The sequence below is a fragment of the Lytechinus variegatus genome, chromosome 3 (assembly GCF_018143015.1).
Source record: "Lytechinus variegatus isolate NC3 chromosome 3, Lvar_3.0, whole genome shotgun sequence".
Classification (NCBI taxonomy): domain Eukaryota; kingdom Metazoa; phylum Echinodermata; class Echinoidea; order Temnopleuroida; family Toxopneustidae; genus Lytechinus; species Lytechinus variegatus.
This window is the reverse complement of record NC_054742.1, coordinates 20,740,727-20,767,476: the sequence shown is the minus strand read 5'-3', so window position 1 is coordinate 20,767,476 and position 26,750 is coordinate 20,740,727. Positions and strand designations below refer to the sequence as shown.

Below are 26,750 nucleotides of genomic sequence, written 5' to 3'. Positions count from 1 at the left end.
TTCCTTTGCGCGTTTACTTCATACTCGTTATACATCACCTGTGAAACATTTTTCTTATTTTAGTCCACATGCATAAACGTTCTCATCGTCTCTCCTCGTTATTCTTCTTACATTATTTCATGCATTATGTTGTTGTTTATTTCACTTTGTTTATTTCCCCTCCCCCGTTCCGCTGCCCCTGTTATGGGTCGCATCACATGAAAAGCAAACTCTAATTTTTGCAATGATTTTTAATTTATATATTTGTGATTATCTTATGGGGAAACATCGAGAAATCTCGGTGTAGTTTTCTTTGACGCACTGCATGATTGCTGACAACCTATGTATTCCAACATCACTCAAACTAAATACACTCGGTGACACTTTGAACTCACAAATGCTTAAACTCAGATGTTTTCGATGTAAGATTTTGTCGCTGAATTTAATGTAGACAAATTGTATACCCACAAAAACACAAATTATACCATTAAAATTGATGAAACTGATTTAATAAATTCATGAGTACGGTATATCATAATAAATTCAAATAGGATAAACACGTCAAAATATCGAAACTCATTACTTGCAATAATGGTTTTCTAACTACCCCCCCCAAAAAAAAAAAATCCACACAAACATTGACATATTTAATTTATTTACACATAAATAAACGGCGCACCCGATGCTTTCCGCAAAGGGGCTGGTTATTGGATATGGCCGGGCCGTCCTTAAAAACAAAACCCAGATAGGAATTTAGGATTTAATGGCAATCTTTGATTAGATCCCTTTCGTGTACTATGCTTAATCCTCGACTCGATAAGCAAGTATCCAAACTATATAAACAGTAAATTGATTACTTAAATCTTCATATTCAAACTACATGTAGAATTTGAATGTTTACTTCATTTTAAGTAGATCTTCTTTTAATCAATAAGAATGCTGCAATAAACACTTGCTTCTTGACATGTTTAGTGTTTAAATTAAAATTAGATCAATATTTGAAAGCAGGATGTTCTTAACAAAAACTAATCATGAAAAAGGAAGGAAAATTTACATTTCAATGGTCTTATTTCTCCTATTTATAATCCTTATTGTGTTTAACATGTTTATATTAAATTACAAATTTTCATATTTCAGAAGAAGTGTGTTCAGTGAGGCAGTCTTATAAACGTGTGATAATTTGGCTTAATACATGTGTTGTACTTTTAAGAAATTCAAGTTAAACAGTCAGTGATTTGATACGAGTCTATACTGTATTTGGGTTTATTTTAAAACTCTACTCAAAGAAAAATATTACAATTATAAATCTTTCTAACAAAAATTCAGCCTCTATATAAAAAACACTAATATATTTCTATAGTACAAAACTAAAATGTATCATAATGTTACATACATGTACCTTATGAACACTATACAAGTGGAGAATGCCTCTGGTAGTCTCGCCTGCATTACGCTGTTCAATATAGCCGCAGTGCTGATTGTGAAAAACTACTATTGAATAGTTATTTGCAAAAAAAAACCCACTCTTCATATTATGATAATGAAATACTACGTTCATTAACCCTAAATGACTTTTGACCTTGGTCATGTGACCTGAATCTCAAGAATGATGTTCAATGATACTTGATTACTCTAATGTCTAAGTTTAATGAACCAGATCCATATGATGGAAATTGACAAATACCCCAACATGGCCAAAGTTCATTGACCCTAAATGACCTTAGTTTGACTTTGGTTCTGTGACATCAGACTCTAGCAGTATGTCCAGTAATACATGATAACCCTTATGTCTAAGTTTCATGAACTAGGCCCATATACTTTTTAAGTTATGTCATTATAAAAACTTAACCTTCGGTTAAGATTTGATGTTGACGACGTCTCCGCCGTCGCCGTCGGATATGCGGCGTCTATTCTCGCTCTGCTATGCAGGCAAGACAAAAACAAACAACCCTCTTCAAAAATTCGTTTCCAGGCCCCTGCTAAATCAGTTTAAATAAAGCCTCTATGTTTTGTTAGCATGCAGTTCAAAACCACTTCGCCGCATTATGTATTAATGGTGATATAAATCAATCACCCTGAAAGTAAATAACATTTTCAATTTTTCTGTTATGTTAGTTCATCGAAGTAATTATGCAAAGGACAAAATAACATCGAAAATTTATTCTGTCATAATTATTCTACACATATCAACGACGGATACATCAACATACATTGCAAATGATGCAAAACATACAATAGTGAAACTAACAATATACAGTACAGTCGAAATACAGTCTTTTGATCATGAGTATAGATTGTCTACTATCAGATTTGGTAAAATGTGTTATCAACAGACAATGAACAATTATCAGTAAAAATTGTTTGCTGAAAACAAAATGTTTAAACCATACATCTCGTTACTCTTCTTATAAAAATCGCTGTCTAAGATATGATAGTCATAAAAAAGATAAATTCACTGGTTATAAAAGTGACAGACATAGAATGGAATCAATAACAAATGATTTTCTCTAACTATTTCTCTATTACGGTCAATGCTTAACCATGTGAGCTTGAAGTGTGGCAAAATATAGGGCTGTGCTAGTTTAGAGGACATCATGTCCTTTCTGACCTCTGCCATCGTCCGCCCGACAGCGCCGAAATTTGGCACGCACGTTCCTTAGACCATAAGCAGTATAAACCCCCCACCAAAATAATAATTTCTTGATTTAATATGAACTGTTTAAATTCATGAATGACGAACATTATTTGCACAATAGAAATTAGTTTCATTTGATTTGTTTGCAGAGGGCATCCTTGTAACTTTATCAGTAGGTTTTGCAAAAGCCAAGTTAATCCTTGCAAGCCGACCAACTAGAGTAAAAAATAATCACCGTTTTATGATTTTTATCTGCCATGACTGATTTGTTCACAAGCCACATTTCATGAGTTAGATTTAGATTTATTTTAAACAAAGTAAACAAAATCAAATCAAAGAAACAATACATATTCAAAATAACACAGACAATTTCAATGATATTTCATAATTAATACTGAAGATAAATTAAACAGAAACTAAAGTAAGCTGCAATTATCGACATTGTTTAGTTTCAAAGGTTATGCGAGACTTCCCTCAAAAGTATCAAATTTGCACAGCGTTACATTAATATTTTGAGCGTTTTTTTTTTGGGGGGGGGAGGGGGAAATGGCGCGAAACGTTAACGGCGAATCATGGCACAGAAAGTCAGAAACGATGTTCATAGAGGCTATTTATCACCAAACGAATCCAATCGTACTCTATTTCATACATTTATATCTGCACTCTATAATTAATAATCAGAATAGTTTTAAATGCCTGCATATAATATGCAAGGCATTGTCTACTAGTAAAAAAAAATCCTGGCAGGCTTCTTAAAATCATGGAAATTATTATGTGGTGATGCTGGAGGCATTGGTACTTAGTGTACCCCCGCTGGATAGTTGAATACCTTGGCTATTTGATGTTGCCAAGGACGTCCGACCCTCTTGTGATTCTGTCTTTTTGTACTTAGCCTGAACAAAATCATCACTGCGACGATGACCAGGCTTAACATCACCGAACTGACAATGCAGCCATCGAACCCATTGCTCACGTACTTCCTTTTGTCGGACACAGAACATGAGGAACACAAAGAACCCTTGGAGGGAATTGAAGACCAGGAAAAGAATATTAAAGATGAGTCGAGCACCGCCGATGGCGAGGAAACCAAACAACCACGTTAAGCCGAGGAGAACAGAGATGGCGACAGCGTTCTGGACTCGTTTCCACGTCTCACCGCGACTGTCTTGATTGGTCTTATGGGCAGCAACGGACTTGCGACATGACAAACGTTGCATGACGAGACCAAATATGATGAAGTTAGTAGCGAGTAAGAGAGCTACGAGGAGTAAGACACCGTAATATAAAGCTGGACCTGGTTTGACGAAGCAACTATTGAGTGACAAACAAAAGACAAGAAACATGCAACGTGCTTAAGAAAAAAAAAATTATTGAAGATATTACTATGATTTATTCTCTTCAATCTATGATACTCACATCAAATCTACTTGACTTGAATATTGGAATCCAGAGGGAATAAATCTGTTCTTTATGTTCACAATTGAATATTGCCATGTGTTTGTGAACATTGTTTGAATTCATATGGAATTGTCAAATTGCTAATATGTAATTTAGCCTGATCATTATTTAATATTTTTGGTATCCGTAAAAATATAGAAACTCTGAAAAGAATGAAAAGCGCCAATCAACTTACTATGTTCCATCTCCAAGGTATAAAGAACTATCAACTGCCACTGTTACAATGCAGATGAGAAGAGGTAAACCTGTCAACATGAAATATGATAATGGTTATTATATACTAATAATAAAAGAACTATAATATTAATACTACAATACGATATTAATACAGATAAAAATCGAAACGTTGCCGATTCTTGGTGTGTTGCCGACGATTCATTGGCATTTCCAGAATATCGTCTTTCCTGTTTTTTAATATAAAATTATTGTGATGATTGTTAAATATATCTCTTTGAGGTAATATGTGATAGTTTTTGTACTGTATATTCGTATTTGTCATGCATAATTATCTTCTTAATCACTTCTAACAATAGCAATGGTAATTAATTCTAAGTTACATCGGCTCACTTAATATAATATTCAGTTTCCCTTTTAACATGGTCAAGTCTTATGATGTTAAAAGAGAGAAATAACACAAGATGGGTAAGAAGATAATAATGATTAAGAAAAGAAGAACAAGAATAAGAGGAGGGCGACTGTGAACAAGAAGAAAAGTGATAAAAAATGAGAAATACAAGAAAAATAAAAAGGAGGAAAGGGAAGAAATTAAAACAAATTAATAGAGAGTGTGGAGTACGAAGAATTTGACAAGAATGATTAGACGTATTCCTCAGTACCTTACACCTTAACAGAGGTGAGGCCTTTATAAACGACACTTACCATAAGAACAAAGAGATGCCTTGAGCATAAATCGAGACACAGAAGCGTTTAAGACCTTGACGAAAAGAAGGTACATATTAATAGCTTCCACCAACATCCACGACATTGACGATAGCAGAAAGAAATGAATGAGGAATCCGACAACGACGCAGCCCCCGGTTGGATAACGACGGTCGATACCGATGATGAAAACGAGATAAAGTCCGAGGAGGGTAACGCAGAGGTTAATTAGGATCCGTTGAGGTTGCTTTGATCGCAGTTTTCTGTATTGATATTGAAAATTATTATCTAGTATTAATAAATCAGCTTTTGAATAAAGGGTCAGTATATATCAGTATCATAATCATACTATGAGTACCATAATTATTCAACGATATCTTGTCACTTTACGGGGACGAGAAGACCCTCAATCATAGGGTACTGTAGTAAAAACTTCGAAATTCGAGGGTGGACCCCGTGTCGCCGACCATGATAAAATCATGTTACAATTTGAATTTAGTTTCACGTTTTCGTTTTATGTACAAAATAAACTCCTGTAAATCATAATTAGTGGGAGTGGACCATGAAATCACATTGTACAAGATGTCAAAGTCCCTTTCATCAATGGGTCCTAACTCGACCTCCGCTAATTCTAATTTCGGTGTGTTTTTTTTGGAAGGGCCTTTAAAATATTATCGCATATAAGAATTTTGAAGTTTTCCATATCTCACCAAATTTTGGAACAATGAATATCGGATAATTACGATCATGTATGGTCCTCTTCATGGCATTAATTTCCAAAGTGTGGTAGTTTCACCATGTGGGTTAAAAGGTTGAAAAGGACACTTAATTGATTTGAGGTACATATTTAGAGAAATATTGAAAGTGTGTGAAAATTGGAGAGCATTGGAAAATAGGAGGATTATTCTTTTGGACATATTTCACCCAGGGAATTCGAATCAAATACATGTAGTAAGGAAAATTAAATAAAAAGAATCATTGAATGAGTTAGCCATTATCATCATGCCATAGCGATTTATTTATTTATCTATTTAGCATGTTTGCATCTATTTTCAGTCACATCTCTTCACAGTAAATACTTCAAGTTATTTGGACTGGTGTTACATTCGCTTACGTAATGCTATGTTTTTTTTTTATATTTAGTTTCCGATACTGCAAATACTTCAATTCCAATTCAATGGACTAGTGTGCTATTATTTTGGAAAAAAAAATAGTTCAATTGCAATAGAGTTATATCATTATTATTAAAGTTTCTAAAAAAAGTTGCTTTTACTAGGAAAGTTGACTTACTTCATGCTCAGATATGTAACAAGTGTGATGACAAGGCATATGATAGAGATTATACAACCAATCATACCAAGAACATCTAACGCATAGAGCCCAACATCTCCGGACACATCCTAGAATAAAGAATAACATTATCACACAGATAAAATATCATGGAATAGGAATGAGGAATGACATCCAAAGAAGTCTTGCTTCGATATTTGCTGATAAATTTAATAAATATTCCTTGGCAAGCTTTATTCCATATGTTTCCATTTAACATGTTAAAGCTTTTCCATCTATTTCTCACTGCTACAGCTGTATCTCATTTACTTCATTTCCTTTGTCAGTAACATGACCAATAGAAGAACGTTAGTTCTCTTGAAGAAAAACAAAAACACTGGGCTGTCGCGACGGTCTATTGACCCAAGTCGCTGGATTGTATATCCATCTATCTGGATATTTACTTTCCATTAAATGTAAATATATAAAATGGGAAATGGGTTTATACCAGTAGAACAGCAAAGCTTGTAAGGTGATCACAAAGACACGTAATTCTGTTATCTTCTGGGTTGTCTTCTCGTCGACATCCTTCAGATGACCATCTCCCAACTTGGTCAATTTTGTCCCAGAATACACACGTCCTATTATCTATCATCTCATTTTCTCTAGTCACCTGTATAAAGGAATTCACAAAATTAAAGTAAGGTTGTATCCACAGGTTGTTTTCTTCAAGAAATGTTTATTGATCAACTTACAAAAATAGACTTGATAAATATGTTAAAAGCGTTCTCCATAAACAAAGCTAATGAGGACATTGGTGTTCTGACTTATTACATAAGAAAGTGGATCCATGATAAATCCCTTAATCGGAAGGGGTGATGAATTGATAACTTTGATTACATCAAAACATATGTTACTACTTAATACACAATCTCTTATTCTATAAAAGGCTGACACTCGAATAACTAACAATTAAACGTTAAGAAAATAAAATGATGTGTGCCAAGACCGACAGTGATATTACATGAGCAAAAATTTCATGAAATCATTAAAGGTTGAATAAAGGTCGCTGATTCGCTGAAAAGTCTGTAAACTCAGACAAACTCACATTCAGCTCAAGAAAGGTTGTCTCAACTTCACCACCTCGTGGTAAACCTTCAATGACAGCACCCTCTACGGTCGCTGATATAATCCTGGTACCGACTGCTAATCGACGACCACCACCGAGATCGTAAGGTTGGTCTGGACTAATGAACAACTTACTGGTCTGAAATATGAAGAACGTCACCGGAACAGTTCCATTTTCTGTAAAGTAGATAAAAAGGAAAAAATGCTGCTTTACATTATTTTTATTACTATATGATTTTGGTTGGAAGTTTAATTTGATGGAGAACATGGTTTTCCTTCAAAAGAGGAATAACCAACTCTAAAGATTAAGGTAATTCTACCAATCATTCCCTATAGATTACCACTATGCTTTGTATAAGAAATTTATTATGAATTATATAATCTGTATTAACATATTCGTAAAATTGTTGCCTTTGTGGCACTTAAGTTGTTTCGTGCTTTCCAAAATTAAAAGTATTTTAATATGTAAACAAATTTTCAGCATTACTCCTATGTGTTTAACATCGCATGCTATTTTGTCCCCGGCAGGCTGCATTTGCATATTAATGAAGAGGATCGGGGGTATTTGAATTCCAGTACATCGTGATTTGTGAACCGGAATTGCCTGGTGGTTAAGTAGCTGCCCGGAAATTAGAAGATGGCAGGTTCAATTCCCTCTGATTCAATTTTTTCTGACTTACGATTTTCATTACAGATCCAGCATGCGATCTTTAATACATAGGAATAATACAAATTATAATGCAAAAAATACAAATTATAATTTCTTCCTATTAAAGCCTCTTTATTATTTTACGAAAAATATTTTGTTCTTATGGCATGTAAAGGTCAACTTATTGTAATGTACGTTATTTCCTTGGAGTAGATTTTATTGTTTTTTTTTGGGGGGGGGGTGGGCCGGGGGTGGAAATGAATACGTTTTAGGCCCCTTAAAGCTTTTTCGTCGAGTAAAAAGAACAAGCTGCCATTCAAATAAATGCAACTGCACGGGTTCTTTGGGAACAAGAAGTTGCTTTTGATTACATTCGCTTGCAGTAATTTTGACTCTTTCTAGAAAAAGACTTGCGTAAATGTGTTTTAACGTACATAAATTATTAAATGCTACTGAAAAAGTACAGTAACATTCTAAAAGTATTGAAGTATTTTGAGATTATTCAGTCCTCTGATCGATTTGAAAATAGAAACAATTTGACAAAAGATATAGCGTATAAATTATGAGGCCGCGAGTTTTGATAAAACAAACCTCGCGAGAGAGCGAACGGAGCAAATGAGGCAATACAATTAACATTTTATTTTTGTCATATATTTTTGCCATGTCTTTGGCAAACGAAATGTAGGTCACTGGATCTAATAAGAATTTTAGGAAAATTCACTACATTTCGTAATTTGCTTCATGTCCTAACGATCTACTGTTTCCCACCTAGTAAATATGGGGGCAGCAGGCCTAGAATATCCGGTGGCAGAATAATTGCTGCATCGACGGTTGATTTAGGAATATCATCAAGGTTGAAGTACACCATTGTGTCATTTTCATTCAGCTGATTGAGAAGGTTACTCTTCTGTTCGTCATCCGGAGATACCAAGGTAGCGAATCCTAAACCTTGCAGTAGACTGGCCTCTGGAAGTTGAAGAGCTACCACAGCTATGCTACTTCCGACGATAGTGAGGTTGTTACCATCACCTTGGGTCTGGAATAACGTGATCTGTTGTTCCAAGAAATCAAGAATCCTTGTCGGAGCTTCGACATCCACGGCATCTACAAATTCTGTATCGGGAGCAACGAGGACGTTGTCTACGATCTGGAGAGTATTGTTGGTGACCTGATTAAAAAAGCATTGGATAATTGTTTCTATTGTAATATGTGGTCATGAAATAATAACTGATATTCTTGAAATATCTTTTTGTCTTCTTTGAGGCAGAACTTCTCGCATTCACTTAGCGTAAAAAATCCAAAACCATAAAATATTTAGTCCAAGTGTAGTTGTGTCAAAATGGTTGTGCGAGCAGAAATTGTGTGATATTGAAAGATACAAGTCTACACTAAAACCAGCTTTTGTTATTTTCTTATCGATATTGATTTGTTCATTCATTAATCGTTATCAAGACGGGATAGTGCCAAGTTATCACTTTGGGTGACAAAATTAAACTAATTTGTGGATCCAACGTTTAACCTCACTACTATCTTTGTTTTGTTTTTTTAAATTTTCATTCGCACTTTTCGATTCACGAAATAATTCGGCGCAAAAAGTATAAGTAACCTAGACACTGTTTATTGCATGGGATGACAATATACCTCCGTGGATGGATCCATGACGTCAACAATTTTCTGCAGAGCAATAGAAATGGCTCTTATACCTTCGGCGTTAATATCACCACCATTAGAAGTAGCTTCGGCAACATCGTAAGAATACTCTGTTACATTGTCTGGCGTCACAACAGCCTGTAATTACAAATAGAATCAAGACAAAATAAAAATAAATTGGGTTGCATTTAGGTTAAAAGGTGGTTATATTCAAGTTGATGTCGCTTGTTCAAATTATTGTTAAAATGATGGAAATGACGCATTGCATTACTAGTATTTCATGCTGAATGTATATCCTAGATTATGGAACATTCATAAATTTACTTATTTGTTTTCATTGATTTCTCACCCATCTCCATTTCTTTTCTCCTTTTTTTCCATTCTTAATTCTTCCATTTTCTCCTTAAAGATGTTTTTAAACTTTTGATTCTTTGACCCTTCTTCCTCCTCATATCCCTTTCATCTTTTTCTTTCTCCTCATCAAAGTCTTTCTCAAGTCCGCTCCGACGAATATGTAACACAAATGCCAAACTGGTATTTTCATTTCCAAGAATAAAATATGTCTTACCCTGGCAATGTTTTCGAGAACTTCATTCGTATCTGTCCCCACAAAGCAATCGAGAAGCACAGGATCGTCCCAGAGAGCTGGTGACAAGAAATCCCCACGACACGTTCGTCTAGCTCTCGGAACGGGGGCTAAAAAGACAATATGACATTTACATTGATATTACGTCCCTTGTTACGGTTACGGGTGTATGTCAAAGTGAATACAATATGCATCGAATTTCTCTTCATTTTCGAGGAATGCACCTTCTTAAACTAATAAAAATAAAGATATCTATTATAGGCCTATGTGGAGCGTTTAGCCTGCATGACTTGAATTGCATGTGCAGTGCAATACCAGAGTGCATTGTATAAGCACCGAAATCTGACAGTCCCCAATTTATGTGAAAAAAATTCTTGTGCAATATCGTGTCATATTGTACGATTTAATGAATACTGATCGTTAATATTAAAGATAATGAAAAATATCATATCGGATGTCTTTTCATCATCATACCAGAAATATCCAAATGGTTAAGGCTAATATTGCACTCATCTATGATTCTCGCTATATTACTCATGCAGTATCCTGAACCATCCTATATATATTTTTTTTCATTTAAAGGGAACCCTTTCCATCAGGCGGCTATGGTCATACGACTCCCTACGACTACTTTGTTCATTATAGTGTAAAGCAAGATTGTGACAGTAAATGGTAGATGGGGGTGAATACAAATGAAATGAATTGGCAAAAATTACTGAAGTTCTTCCATTTTAAATGAATATAATGTGCGCTTTTTTCTCGACTTTCGGTAATGGTACAGTACATAATACTGACTTACTATTTTTAGTGTATTCATTACATCGTTCTTGGCTGTCAGCTGTCTGGTCCAGTGGTGTAGTAGGGAAGGTTAGGGTTCCGAATGCACCCGTGACAACAGATGCCGTACAGGATGCTAAGAATGTCATTCGCACATACAAGAAAAAAAAGAATATTAAGGGGAAGTTCTGCCTGAAGAAAACTTTGTTTGCAAATATGGCAGAAATATATTGATGAAGGTTTCAGGAAAATCAATTGAAGATTAAGTCATTAAAATTTCAAGTTTTGGATTTGTGACTTCATAAACGAGCAGCTGCCCCATATATATGAAATATAGAAATTTAATTTTTCTAATGGTTCTTTCGGGTTTTTAGGAACGGATGTGAAAAATGATTTGTCTATTGTTATAATGAAGGTAAAGCAATACATATTTTCAATTTTCTGAGAAAATGGCATTTCATTGATTTATTATCATACGATATACGTAAAAAAATATGCTCGCATATGACGTCACAAATTGTTCAAATTCTATAACTTTTTTTATTATTTGATGGATTTTTTCTCAAACCTTCGGCAACATTTTTATTATTTTTCTGCTATTTTTACAATAATTTTTGTTGTCAGGGTGACCTTCCCCTTTTATAATGACTTAGATTGAATATTTGAAACGACGAAATTCCAGATGCAAGTGATTTATGAGTTACTAATCATCTTTGTAGAGTGAATTATCGTTCTATTTTGGACCGAACTGTGCGTCTTTTTAGACATTATAGTAAACAAGAGCTAAATTTACACTCACGAGATAAAAAAAATCACTCCAAAAGGACAGGTCACTATTTAGGAATGCGAAATAAATCAACATATATTAGCCCATACAGTTTTGTATTTAGTACATACAGTTATTATTGAACGGAACGTCTAATTTTCATAGTTTCTTATCATTATATTTAGGCGATCTCTTATTCAAAGAGCAAGTGTGTTAATTTGTTTTCGGTATTTGCATTCAACTGCTCAAATTAATTGAACCATTTTGCCGTGATACAAATATAAATCTTTTGCTGTTGACGAATTACAAATGCAGCTTTCGTTAATACTCAAGCCGAGCGAAACCACTCCTAACGTGCAAGAAACTTGTTATTTTGGGTTTACCTTCATATTATAACAGAAAAATGTATTAGGCCTAGATCAATATCAGAGCAAGAACATGTAGAAGCCTGCGTTTAGTGTGTCACTTCACTGATTAATTTATCACTACTATTAATTTATATCATCATATTCGTCTATCAACACAAAATTTGCCATAAAATTCTTACATGCACTACCCACAACAATGCTTCCCGGTACGATCTGATTAGAGAAAAAACTACTTTCAGGACCAAACCCCGTGGCCAGGTTAGACTCAAGGAACAATGTGGTGTCGTTCACGATTTCAATCACACTTCCATTAAACACGCTACTATCGACGTTGATGATGTAGTCGACGATCGTGCTGCCGTTACGAGTATTCACGATGGTAGGGAACTCAAAGCTTTCTATATTGTCGAGCAATGAAATGGATAGTCGACTTATGCCGTCGTCATTAATGAAAGCATCATATATCTGAAATGATATAAAGAGATATTAATAACCTTATACTGCCCTTCTCGTAAGTTTGCTTCTACATAATCATCGTCTTTTTCTTCTCATTAGCACACATCTTCTACTTCTTTAATCCTTCTCCTTTACCTTCTTCCTTATCCTACGTTTTCTTATTTTTTCTTTCAATCGAAAATATGTTTAGGTTTCTATAATGTCCTGCAAAGGATTAATCAGATTAGGATATTTCTTCCATATATCTTTTGTTTACACTGTATATCCTGTCTATTTTCTTCAAGTTACACATTTATGTGTTATTCTAATATCATCTTATTAGGTATGAAGAACTTTTTTTTATTTATCCTCAATTGAGGTACTTTATTGTCCATAAAAATGTCAAAATATCCCGGGGGAGCCACTTCCATTCACGAGTGGATACCATGCGCGGTGACAGCCCGCTAGACCGAGGGTCCGCGAGACCGACTTTTCCCCCTTCATCTGTTGCCGCGGTCGAGTGGTTTAAGGCGCCACGTTGCAGCGGCGTAACATGTGCCTGTTATCAGAGGGGGGGGGGGGGGGGTGGCAGTGTAAAAAAAATCCCGGTAACTAAGTCCAGAATCAGTGGCTTTGCTAGGATTTCATTTTAGGCATGTTAGGGGGCGGTGATGAGCACGCGAAGTGAGCGCGCGAAAGGCGATCCATATTTTAAGGGGAGTTTCCCCCTTCCCGCGCGAAGCATGGAAGCTCTGACGTTTTCTTCGAATTGTTCCTTGTCTGCTCTCGCTCGTCTTACGTTCTCCTATACTTTTTTATTTTCTCGCTCACGTTTCCCCCCTTTTTTTTTTGGGGGGGTGGCTTTTTTTGGCTACAAAGTTGTAATCAATTAATACATATAATTGTTCATTTTTGTTATTCATTCATTTATTCAACTATTCATTAATAGATTCCCCTTTTTCATATCAATTAGTATTATTAGACTGGGAATAGTTTGCAAAAATGATTTTCATAATACTACGAAATCGGACACCCCATCCCCTCTCTTACTTTATCGTCTAACGAAATCATACCATAGTATACATAACTTTAACATACAGGACTGTTTATAAAACGTTGTCTGGTATTAGAAAAATATTCATCCATTTATTTGGAGTGTCGGTTTTAAAAATTGATTGAATAAACTAAAGTGATGAATATAATAAAGGAGATCGACAAAATGAAACAAAGCAAAACAAATGCCAAATAATATTAACAATTTAAATGATATTAAATATTATTGATTATGATGATAAAAACAACGGTAATAATATAACTGCTACTACCACTACTACTTCTACGAATATGAATAAGACTCCTACTACAACATGTACAACAACTACTACAACTACGACTTCTACTACTGCTGCAGCTGCTGATATCATAACAAAAATAGTAACAACACCAATAAAAACTGGGTTTTAGTAGAACTCCCCCAAAGGACTACTCCTCCGGAGGGCGACTCCCCATGATAACTCCCCAATGAAAACTCCCCCGAAAGACCATTTTCCCGAGGACAGGTATTAATGTACGTTCTTTTCTTTAGAACTTTCACCTTCTTGTTCTTCTTATTGTTCTGTTTAAATGAAAAAAAAGCTACGATAGGATTGCCCATAATGAAGGTTCAATGTTCCAGGTGTTTGTATATTTCCATAATATTTCCAGTTTTCTTGTTAAACATTAAATGCACAAGATCATGAAGCAGAATTACCATAAAAAAAATGTTAAATGAGTAGAGTTAATGATTAAGTAGTGTCAGTGAAATAAGGCATCGTTATTTTATACTGTAAGTAGCAGAAACACCCCCTCCCTGCACCCCCCCCCCCCCCTAGAGAGACGTTTCGTGCGCGCAGTACGTGTATCGCACATAGAGTTTAGGTTTATATCACTCTATGGTTTCGCAGGATTCGCGTGCTCACCACCGCCCCCTTAAATGAAATCCTAGCACCGCCACTGATTCTATTTAGTTACAAGGAATTATTTGTCCCCCTCCCCGATAACAGGCACCTGTTACGCCGCTGCAACGAGGCGTTTTAAACCACTCGACCGCGGCAACCGATGATGGGAAAAAAGTCGGTCTCGTGGGCCTTCGGTCTCGCGGACCCTCGGCCTCGCGGACCTTCGGTCAAGTGGTCGGACCCCCCATGGGTGACCATGGGGTCTCGAAAAGTACCCTAAACACGTAATTTTCATGTTCTGAAAATGCACCCCTTAACAAGTATTGGCGTGTGAAACCCTACCCTTTTACAAGTATGGAAACAAAACGATACTCTTGGCAAATATTCCCTGAAATGAACCCCTAAACAAGTACAGGATGTTTTATTGTTACGGGTCCTTCGGATCGCCGGCTTTACCTTATTTGGTTTAGTACGACCCCACCTTCTACACCTCGCGCAAATCGGACTCTAAACACGAAGTGTTGGGGTAAAAAGGACATCCTTTATAAAACATTTTAATTTTGTTTTATCATCCCCGCAAATTCGACCCTAAACACGTAATTTTCCTAGCGAAATAGATACCCTTTTTTCATTATTTTTGTGTTTTTGACACCCTTATCACGTTACGTACGTAACGTGCCCTATCGTGAAAAAGACATCCTTTTTACGTGTTTTTTTGGTCGCGTATGGTATCCACTCGTCAATGTAAGTGGGCCCCCCCCCCCGGGCAAAATATACAAGTTTCTACATCAAAAAAAATCATATGATATCGCACAACAATATTTTACAAAAAATTCAACAAAAAATACAACAAATGCAATAAAATATGCTACTTATACCCCTTTCATAAACCCAATTACTATGAATTAGGCGGCTAATATAGCAGCATAATTTGGTCGTAAAATTGGAGGAGGACAAGAGTTGTCCGCATTACTCTGATGCTGCTATTATCCGCATAATAGCAGCATCGGGATAATACCCCTTTCATAAACCCCATTAAAATGAATTAGGCGGCTAATAGCAGCATAATTTGGTCGTAAAATTGGAGGAGGACAAGAGTTATCCGCATTACTCATACCCCTTTCATAAACCCCATTAAAATGAATTAGGCGGCTAATAGCAGCATAATTTGGTCGTAAAATTGGAGGAGGGCAAGAGTTATCCGCATTACTCTGATGCTGCTATTATCCGCATAATAGCAGCATCGGGACAAGATTTTGAGTTTATGAACGCATTTCCAAATAATGCGGATAATTGCCATGGTGCGGTCACAAGGTCACCCTTTTCCAACACAACCGCATCGGAGGGGGCGTGTCCAGTTGTCATGGCGATTATCCCCCTTTTTCAGGACGGGCGCTCGTAAAAATAATGCGGCTTATTTTCGGAGTTTATGAACGCAATTTTTATTGAATTATCCGCATTACTCTTAGTCGGCTAATTGGAGGATAGGTTTATGAAAAGGGTATAAGATTTTGAGTTTATGAACGCATTTCCAAATAATGCGGATAATTGCCATGGTGCGGTCACAAGGTCACCCTTTTCCAACACAACCGCATCGGAGGGGGCGTGTCCAGTTGTCATGGCGATTATCCGCCTTTTTCAGGACGGGCGCTCGTAAAAATAATGCGGCTTTATATCATTTTCGGAGTTTATGAACGCTATTTTTATTGAATTATCCGCATTACTCTTAGGCGCCTAATTGGAGGATAGGTTTATGAAAAGGGTATTAGGCTACCAGTCACAATTCCTCAGGGGCCGATTGCACGAAATGGTCTTTGCAAGGACCGTCTTTCGTGTCGCCCATCTTTTATGATGCGCCATGTGAAACGCATTTTAAATAAATTATCTCCAAACATATTTCATTCGTCCGTTAAAATTAACAGAATATTTGTTTATAAAATGATATGATATATCATGAAATTGTATAAAATTTGATATAAAAGCAAGCTAACAAATTTTATTCTTTATCATAAATTTCAGAAACACCATCATAAAAGATGGGCGACACGAAAGACGGTCCTTGGAAAGACCCTTTCGTGCAATCGGCCCCTCTATCACCCGTCGAGAACCAGAGAGCAATATAGTCAAGTGGACAGAATCCATTGTTCTCCGGCTCAAACAGGCCAGCCAAAAGCGAACCAAAAAACCGTGACTGGTAGTGGTTTTCACTCGAAGTTAAAACGCGTCTTCTACAGTTTAGTTCATTAAATCTTTTCTGATCATACTTCAAACTTATGTAAAAATCTCATTTCAGCTTTCAAATCTTTCAATAGATAGTTTCCATGTAACACATGTTTCTTTTCTCTTTGACATAATTCTTATACAGTAAATTGGGCATAATAAAGAATGGAATTGACGAGTTTTGTTTTTCGGTTGCCTATGTCATATCCTATAATATTTTTTTCATTAATGTCAGTATCAATGTCAAAAATAATCCGAATAAGACATGAAACTATTTTCCAAAATATCCTGACTTTTTTGCATGTCAATAAAAAGTGACAAATAGTTTCCTTACAAATGCAAGTATACGACATAAATTCTTCGAAATTCCCCATTTGCATAAATTGTCTTTACTGGGCAATATTCTGTAAAAAGGTTTAAAATTTAATTGTTTTATTTTATTGTCATTAATTTTCTGAAATTTGAATTTAAATACGTCACTACAATTAAATTCATTTGATAAGTCTAAACGATTTTGCCAAAAATGTAAACAAACGGGTTCTTCTTTATATGTATCAAAGAACAAACTACAGTGCGTCCCAAAAAACTATACACTTTTGAAATGGCTGCCAAATAAAAAGAATCTAGCACTTTGGGGAAACAGACTCACATATTTGGAAAGCCAATAAAGTCAACTTTCAAATGACACCAAAAAGTTGGAAAACTATTCATGCTTGAGCGAGCACTGCCCACTGAAACAAAGGGTATGAAAATTAGGGTGGGCTGGAATTAGCCTTCCAATTTATGTCAGTTTTTGAGAGGCAAATCCTTTCGAACTTGCAAAGTTAAGGGCGTTGTGATAAATGAATGATCAACCGTGATCAGTTTTGATAACTTAAGCAAATTTTATAAGTTATTAAATTGAACTTTAATGCATGAGTGAACACAAATTACACTTTTGGGGCAGCATTTCAACTTTATCATTTGGATCTCTTTTGGGGCAGCATTTCAACTTTATCATGGGGATCTCAGCAATGTGTTCATGGGAGTCGGCCAGTCGGGAGAATAGGGGGTGAGATAGGGCTTAAGTGGGAGAAGTAGGTTGATGGAATAAGGGTCAACAGAACATTCAGCCCCGCCCCCTCCCTCTTTCCCGCCCTCCCCTCCTGTTGAGAGACTGATGGCTATTCTCATGTACGCGTGAAGTCCACAGCAGATTGTTGGTTTAATGATTAATTCTGAATTAGGGCATCAACTTTTTCCTATCAATCATTTAATCAACAATTTATCAGTAAATCAACCCATTCAATGTGCAATATGATCAATCAAACAGTCATTTTTTCCCCAATAAATTATTTCATTAATCATCATAATCATTAAATTTCTTGGTAATCATTCAAACTGACCATCAGCCACCGGTCACTTGGCAGTTAAGTTTTGAATAGGTTACAATCCAGGAAGTGAGACAGAGAGAGAGGGGAGGGGGCTGGGAAATGGAGGTGGAGTGAGTACATATGACTTTTAATTTGTAAAAGGACAAAAAGAAGAGGAATGCCCTTTTAACCAAGTCTTAGCACATCTCGCCCTCTTGCTTGTAACAGGTATCATCACATTACTCTGACTCTCACCAACACATTTCTGAGGTCCACAAGATGAATATGCTACACTAAAATTTTAATTCCTGTTCACTCATGCATTACATCTCAATTTAGTAATTCATGAAATTTGCCTATCAAAACCAAAACTTATCTCACTCATGAATAGCATAACACCCTTAGCTTTGTAAGTTCCAAAGGACTAATTCTTGCCCAGCATAGCCAAGCTTAGTCTCTCAGGAGAGAAGTGGGGGAGGGGGTAGAGAGGGAGGGAGGGGTTGCTAATTGTTCTGTTGACCTTTATCCCATCAACTTACTTCACCTACCTAAGTCATATTACCCCCTCTTCTCCTGAAAAGCATTTGTGAAGCAAATTGACCATTGCAAGGTCGCCTTCTATTTCAGAATTACAGCATATATTTCATTTGACCTTTTCAGCTTTTGAATTCCATAAAAAAGAGTATATTAATCTATTTACCAATTTAATTATTTTCAAAGGTATAGGACTGCCGTAGCTGTACATCTTAATTGAGAAGTGACTCGTCATTAGATGAAAGGACTTTATCAAGGTCGTAAGACTGGACCCTCGTCAACGCACACCGAGTTTTACAACCCTAAGCAAAACCTACACGATTGTTCTTTTTTTTTTGGGGGGGGGGAGGTTAGTTCTAGGTACACGTGCATTGTGACGGGAAAGTAGAATTCCCTTTGGATTTCCATATATATTTCCATATTTTATCACTCTGGAACGTTTGTGGTGACAGTGGTGTGTACACAATTCATTCACATTATAATCCCCCCCCCAAAAAAAATAAGTAAATAAATAAATAAAATAATAATAAAACAAAAAATACAAGAATGAAAATGAACTCACTGGTTGTCGGAACAAAGGCGCGAATTCAGAAAAAATATAAGGAATGCCAAAATCAATAAATTCTCCTTCAAATGTAACTGAAAAAGCAACTCTTGTCACCCCTGAAACGATAAAGTAATAAATAAGATAAATTGATAGAAGGATGCATGAATGTGAGACGTGCTATATCTTAATTAGCGAAGAGTGTAGATATCTTATTTTTAGGCCAAATTTAAAACTAATCAAGCACATATTATGGAAAAACATTTGGCAGAGTTTTTTTTGCTAATTGAGCATTCTCATCATTGTATGAAGATGAGTGATGTTTAAAAGTCATGAATAGCAGTAGCGAATGCAATAGAATTGCTCTAATTAATGATGTTTCTATCCTGTGTAACATAATTATAGCAACAAAACGTTCATGTAACTTACCATTATGTCAATAAATCATTAAATTCAGTAAATGAAATAAAAAATAAATTGTTAAAATATGGGCATCTTATTCTCTTTAATTCTAATTCAAACATATCGGATAAAGATATGAAATGAGTGTTACTGAAGCAGGCATAAGTGATGACCTTACCCTCAATATCCAGAAGGACAGGAGTAGTAGCCTCCGATACATCACGGTAAGCTCCACCACCATACCCCTCACAGTAGTAATAACCCATGTCTTCAACGGTGAAGGGTTCGAAGCGGAGGAATGGCGAAGGTGATTCAAATGGTGTCGCTGAGCCACGACTGCTTATTCGCCACCACTGGCGGTGTACAGCACCTTCTATAGGGCAAGGAATGTCGTAACTTTGGAACAACTGCAGACTGGAAACAACTTCACCAGTGACCACAGGCTCTATTCAGAGATAGAAAAAATACAATTTAACGTTTTTCATGCTTGTGAATTTGCAATGAGCCAACGTGGGTCATAGGTTCGAACCCAATCAAGGCATTTCATTGTACTGCTCTTGATTCAGGTTAGTTATGGATCCCTCGAATGATTCGCAGTATAGCTCAGCTACAACAAGGGTTAAGTGCTGTACTAGAATATTATAGAGAAACTACATAGACCGAGTATTAATTCTGGAAATCATTGTGTTCGTTCAAACTAGAAAATAAAAACGCAATTGTATGAGAACAGCTTTGTATATTAATTCAGTAAAAATCTAGCACTCGAACTTTATCTCAAGTGGGATTTCGAATTTCCAAACTGAATCTTAAAAAGAGGTAACATTTTAAAAAACACCATTATGGCAGTGTTTAAAAAGTATACACTCAAATTCATACAAGCTATAACTTAAAAAAATAACTTCATGAATAAATGTTGGAAATGCTGAAAATCAAAGCGTCGCAATACTTTTCATAAAGCAAAACTTTTCATCATAATCACTTTCCTTTTAAGTTATGAAATGTTTTTGTGTCAGTCTCACTAATGAAACTAACTCTAGTCAGACCACTGGTGTGTCACTCGCAACGAATTAAAACTTATCTTTGATCTGGAGTCGATTTCATGGATGTGACTGCGGCATTATCGTAGTTAAAGGTCAAGTCCATGCACCCTAGACAAATGTTGTTTTGAATAAATAGAGAAATGAAAAATAGCACAACGCTGAACATTTCATCTAAATCGGATTTAAAATAAGAATGTTATGACACTTTAAAGTTTCGCTTAATTTTCACCAAACAGTGATATGTACAACTCAGTGACATGCACATGAGACAGAAGATGATGTCCCTCACTCACTATTTCTTTTGTTTTTATTGTTTGAGTTATAAAATCATTTATATTTTACAGATTTGAAAATAAGGACCAACTTGGCTGGACTATGTAGTATTAAACAATGCTAATTCCACATCCACAGGGAAAATCAATCGTTATTTCTCTTAAGGCTTTGAGGAGGAAATCAGAATATTTCATATAATCAAATACAAAAGAAATAGTGAGGGGATGATATCATCAGTTTCCTCAGTTGGATACCGACCAGGATGCGCATATAACTGTTTTGTGAAATTATGTGAAATTTTAAAATGTCATAACTTTCTTATTTTACATCCAATTTTGATGGAATTTTAGTGTTGTGCTTGTTGCATGTTTCTCTTTTTGATCAAATCAACTTTTTCTTAGGGTGGACTTGTCCTTTAAATACTTGATTCTATCTTGATGGAAGAGCACTTACGGGCATCTCCTACACGAAGACATGCTTCATAGGAACGGTATGATACAGAAGTATCTTCTGCACATCCCAACCCTATGAAGGATTCTTCCATGGTCGCCAAACGTTCTAATTGGAGATAGCATAATGCATTGTCAATAGGATTCAATGGAGGTGATAAAGGACACTGAAGGTAAGACAGAGGTCCTTGTGTTGCTTGGTTGGAAGGCAGAAATAGCGGATCATCGGTCAGAGTGAGTAGATTGATGTATAGCTGAGTGAATTGAGCAGCGAATACGGGTGGTGAGAATTCTAAAGTAATTGAACCATCGTTAAGAGTAGCATTGTGATAATCTCTTTCGTAGAGAATCTTGACGATATCCCGTTTCCTACGTGAGGGAGCTGCAACTACCGGCTCGTTCGTGACCGTAACACGGAATGTCAATTCTTGTGGGCCTGGTAATGGAATCTCTGGATTGGACTGGAAAAGCACCAGTGGTAAAGACTGAAGGATGCCGTCTTCAGGAATGGATACTGAGAAGAAAGACTGGAAAAGTCCTCCGTTTAGTTGTAGTTGCAGAACAGGTGGACATTCCGTCAGATTGTTCTTCTGAAAGTCTTCAAGCGCGTCAGATAAATTAGGACACCGGTAATCTATAGGATTCAAGATATAGGTTGCATTTTATCAGATTAAGAATGTCACAATCATCCACATGATTTAAAAAAGGGTGGCTTTGAAAGACTGGTCAATTGTCAATCGCGGGGTCAATCGAATTTAGGGTAGTTTTTCCAAGCTTTTTTTTAAGACTAGCCAAACGTGTTTGAAGGCATTTTTCCCCGGTGATTTTTCTCCTCGAGTTCGGGTTCTTTAATCAATAGAATGTTCATCGAAAGTATACGTGTAGGCATGTACCAATAACTCGTTGGGTAGATTAATGAGAAGAATAAGCTTTATGTTTCGTTTCTGCTATGCAGGTGAGACAAAAATGAACCATGTTGCCAGATGAACAAACTCACCTAGTGCTGTAACTTGCACCGTGGAAGTGACTCTGCCAGCAATATTTTCAGCGATGCAGGTAAATCTGTTAAAAGGAATTTCAGACAGTTGAAATGCATACACTCAAGAATTACTCTCAGGAATTCTGTCCATTATCTTTTTTTTATCCCACACCCCAAAAAACTATTGTACATCATTGATTGATTGTCATTTGTGAAATCCACAATGTAGGAAATTATTCGTTGATTGCTTGCTTGTAAAATATTTGGATATTAATACCATGGTCACATTTGTTCTACGGCGGCCGTACGGCGAGTCGAAAACAGCCGTTTTAACATTTTTTGTCCAACTACATAAAGGTGATTTGAATCGAAATTGATAAAACGGCTGTTTTCGACTCGCCGTACGGCCGCCGTAGAGCAATTGTGACCAAAGTATTAGTGATACAATATTAGTTTGGAACATTAAAGAACCATGAAGAAGGGTGAAAACGATTATATTTGAAGAGAGTACAATTATTTCAATTTTTTCTTTAAATCACAGTCTGGAGGAACAAAATACTGCTGTCCCACGACACCTAATTTTGTTCAATGATTTTCATTCTCCATTGTGAGATTGATAGCTGGAAGGTATTTGAAGTTCCTATCTTTTATTGTGACTGATTGGCAAAATTATGTTTGTTTTTTAATTTTTAACTGTTTTCAGTGACTTTCGAAAATCTGTGTGTGTGTATGATCTGCCAAAGAAAATAGTATTTGGCTCGAAATCTGTACATAATATCAAAATTTTAAATACTTGCAAGGGAGGGGTGCACGCAGATAACTGATCGACGTCCTCGCTGGGGGCGTCTATAGAGGGTTGTCTTACCAAAGTTTGCTTATCGAACAGAGCCAAGGTTAAATATTGCTAATATTCTTACATAAATCCTCTGTAATTAGGTTTATTCATAACATGGACCTGTCAGAGTAGTAGGTCCATGTTCATAATAATCATAGTTCAACCTACATTTAGATTTTTTTTTTTTGGGGGGGGCATCCCGTGTCTGGTAGAAGGCTTGTTCCAGGTGTGGCTTTAAGGAGTTTGGCCAAAGAAGTGTGATTTTTTTTCTTCCAATGGAGAAAATAGTTTAGATGATAGTCTCCGTCGTATGAATTTAAAAGAGAATGCATTTGATGCTTGTACTGACGCGCGACAGATTTTTGGAGGATATAGGGCCTAGCTGTATTTTTGAAACCTGTGCGCCTGCTCATTAAAGGTAAAGTCCACCCCAGAAAAATGTTGATATGAATACATAAAGGAAAATCAAACCAGCATGACACTGAAAATTTCACCAAAATCGGATGTAAAATAAGAAAGTTATGATATTTTAAAGTTTCGCTTATTTTTCACAAAACAGTGATATGCATAACTCTGTGACATGCAAATGAGACAGGCGATGATGTCACAATCACTCACAATGTATTTTGTCTTTTATTGTTTTAATTATAAAATGTTTCATTTTTTTACAGATTTGACAATAAGGATCAACTTTACTGAACCATATATTACAAAACAATGCTAATTCCACATGTTTTGGGACGAATTAATAGTTGTTTCAATTGGCAATGAGGAAAAGTTAGAATATTTCATATTTCATATCATAAAATACATAAGACATAGTAAGTGGATGACATCAACATTCACCTCATTTGCATACCGACCAGGAAGTGCATAAATGTTTTTTTTTTTTTAGAATTAAGCCAAACTTTAATATGTCATAACTTTCTTATTTTACATCCGATTTGGATGAGATTTTTAGTGTTATTCTTGTTGATTTTTTCTCCTATTATTCAAATATTCTTGTTTTTTTTCTCATTTTTGTTTGAGTGGACTTGTCCTTTATTAACAGGCAATAGTGTAATGACTTACGTAATATCTGTTCCGTTTGACAATGTGATTTGCTGATTGATAGTTATAGGGCTATCAGGAGGAGATTCTCCAAAGAATGGCTGTAAAGCAGGTTCGAAGCTGACAAGAGGTTGTGGACTCCCGAACGTAGTACACGAGATAAAGACGACATCACCAGGATAACCAGTTTGATTTCCAGATATAGCCAATATTTCAGGTGCAGCTTTATGAAGAATGAATAAACAGCGCACCGTTATACAAAGAAACAAAATATGTAAATGAATCGTCGAACTTATTTCACTAACAATAATATTTGTAGTGATTGATCTGCAAACCCGACACAGCGCTACTACTTATCATCTTATATAAGGATGATGTGATGTCAATTGGCTAATCAATATTTCAGCAATACATGTACAATAGACGGATGACTTTGTAATATTTATTTGCATTGCCATGTCATTATTGTCATTAATCCACCAGCATTGTTCATGTTTGGGGTGTACTGGCTTCTTCGGAAGCGTCGTGGTCATCAGGGTGATGTAAGTCATGACACTCAAATTTCATACAGAGGGAGATTGAGGGTTTAAATCTCAATGATCAAATTAATTCATTTCATTTCTGTAAGGTTTTAAATGGTTCATTTTGTATTAAATCCGGGAGTGATGAATGGGGGTACCTGGCGGGATTTATTCCTTGATTAAAATGAGCCTTGGAAAACAACAGCTCAATCTCAAATTGGATTGTACGCGCTAAATTTTTGTATTTATAATTATCACTAGGTCTACATGAAAGCTATATTCACAGACTCATTAAAGTAGTCAAAATAATGTTTTATTCACGATCAAGGATGACGCTTGGACAGTTGATAGGAGGGGAAAGATATCTGAAGATGAGATAACTTTTTTGCCAATCAAATAATCAGGGTATTATACATTTACACAAACGAAATAGCTACTTTGACATCAATTTCTTATATTCTTAAACAAAATATTGTTTCCCTTCTTTTTCGCCTCCAGTTTCCTTCTCTGTTTTCACTTGAAAGATCATGGAAGCAGGCATTACATAATATCGCTGTGCGCCCCTTATTTCGACTATTATCTTACTATACTTACAGATACATCTTCCATACATAGAAGACACAAATTGATGCCTTTCCCGAGGTTGACATGATGGTGCACCATTCCTCCTCAGATAAGGCCATGCTGCAGCTAGACATGGACTTCCAAATAAATTAATACAAGCTGGAAATCCCCCTGGATCAACATATCTGATAAAAGTACAAAGAAAAAATATATATAGGGCTATTTGAGTATCCATCATAACGAATGTGTACTCCACACTGTTTTTTGGATTTTATTTCTACATCATGAATAATTCAGCGAGAATTGAAGCCGTTCTTTGTGTTGACAAATTTATGTTACGATCAGTCAAAAATATATCAACCATTAAACATGTACAAAAAATGTGAAAAACTAACGCCATCACCCTTGTACTCGATGCTTGAGGTGCTTGAGATTCATCGAGAAATCTGAGTTAGACCCCCCCCAAAAAAAAAAAGTGAAACAAATAGATAAAGGAAATATGCACTAAACCGGATGATGCTTTATTGTTTAAAAAAACCTTTAATAAAACCACGGATCTAGGATCCATGAAAAAAATGACCCGCAGTTATTTGCAACACATCGAAATTATAAGCTTATTCCCTTTTAGCCTCTGATTTTCGATATGGTGATTATCAGATGCACTTGAATGGGACATATTGCATCATGGACCTATCGGAGATGGACAATCATCAAATTGTTAATGACTTCACTATTGTGACTGTCATTGTGCTCTGAATAACATTCTCTTCATATTTTTTTACTTTCATCCTACCGTGTTCCGCCGTCAATAAGGCCGTGAGTTGAAAGAAGTGGTTCGTGATTAGACACTGATATTACACAAACTGAATGCTCAGAAGATGATTAAAAGTCACTTAAATCTTGGAAAATCGAAGTGCAGTTCTGGTTCACCTTTGGCAATCTTAGTTCCATGTGTTTTATTTGGGAAAATGTATGCATATTTTAAGATAGAGGAAGTATTATGTTTGTCTATTATCTATAATCCAATTTATAAAATTTCTTCCTATATTCAAGAGATAAATGACTCAAATCGTGTACAGAGCGTTAAATCTTAATGTTGTGGAGGTCATTATGTACGAGCGGAAGTGTGCGGATCAAATAATAACCTATTTTACATCACAATATAGTCTGCTTCTTAATTTTGCTGCTTCAAAACTACAGCATGTTGATTGAAAAACATTTTCTAACACAGGGTACCAGCCATCAAAACCAAAACCAGGAAAGCTGTCCTTTGTAAATAATCAGATACGCCTTGATAGTCGCCATTGTGAAAACACCTGTATGTTCTCATTAACATGCACATACTCACTAGGTGGCAGATCTCGCTCGATCAAGGAAAATTATATGATAGCGTTGAATATCCATCTCTAGGTCCATGAATGCGTTCACATTGCACAATAATCGACAATGTTCATGCTGATGATGCAATATA

General features: G+C 35.9%; 1 pseudogene; it reads right to left on the bottom strand.

Moving 5' to 3' along the window:
* Positions 1-1,849: 1,849 nt before the first annotated feature.
* Positions 1,850-25,413, bottom strand: LOC121410464 (annotated as a pseudogene).
* Between the last annotated feature and the right edge of the window lie 1,337 nt (positions 25,414-26,750).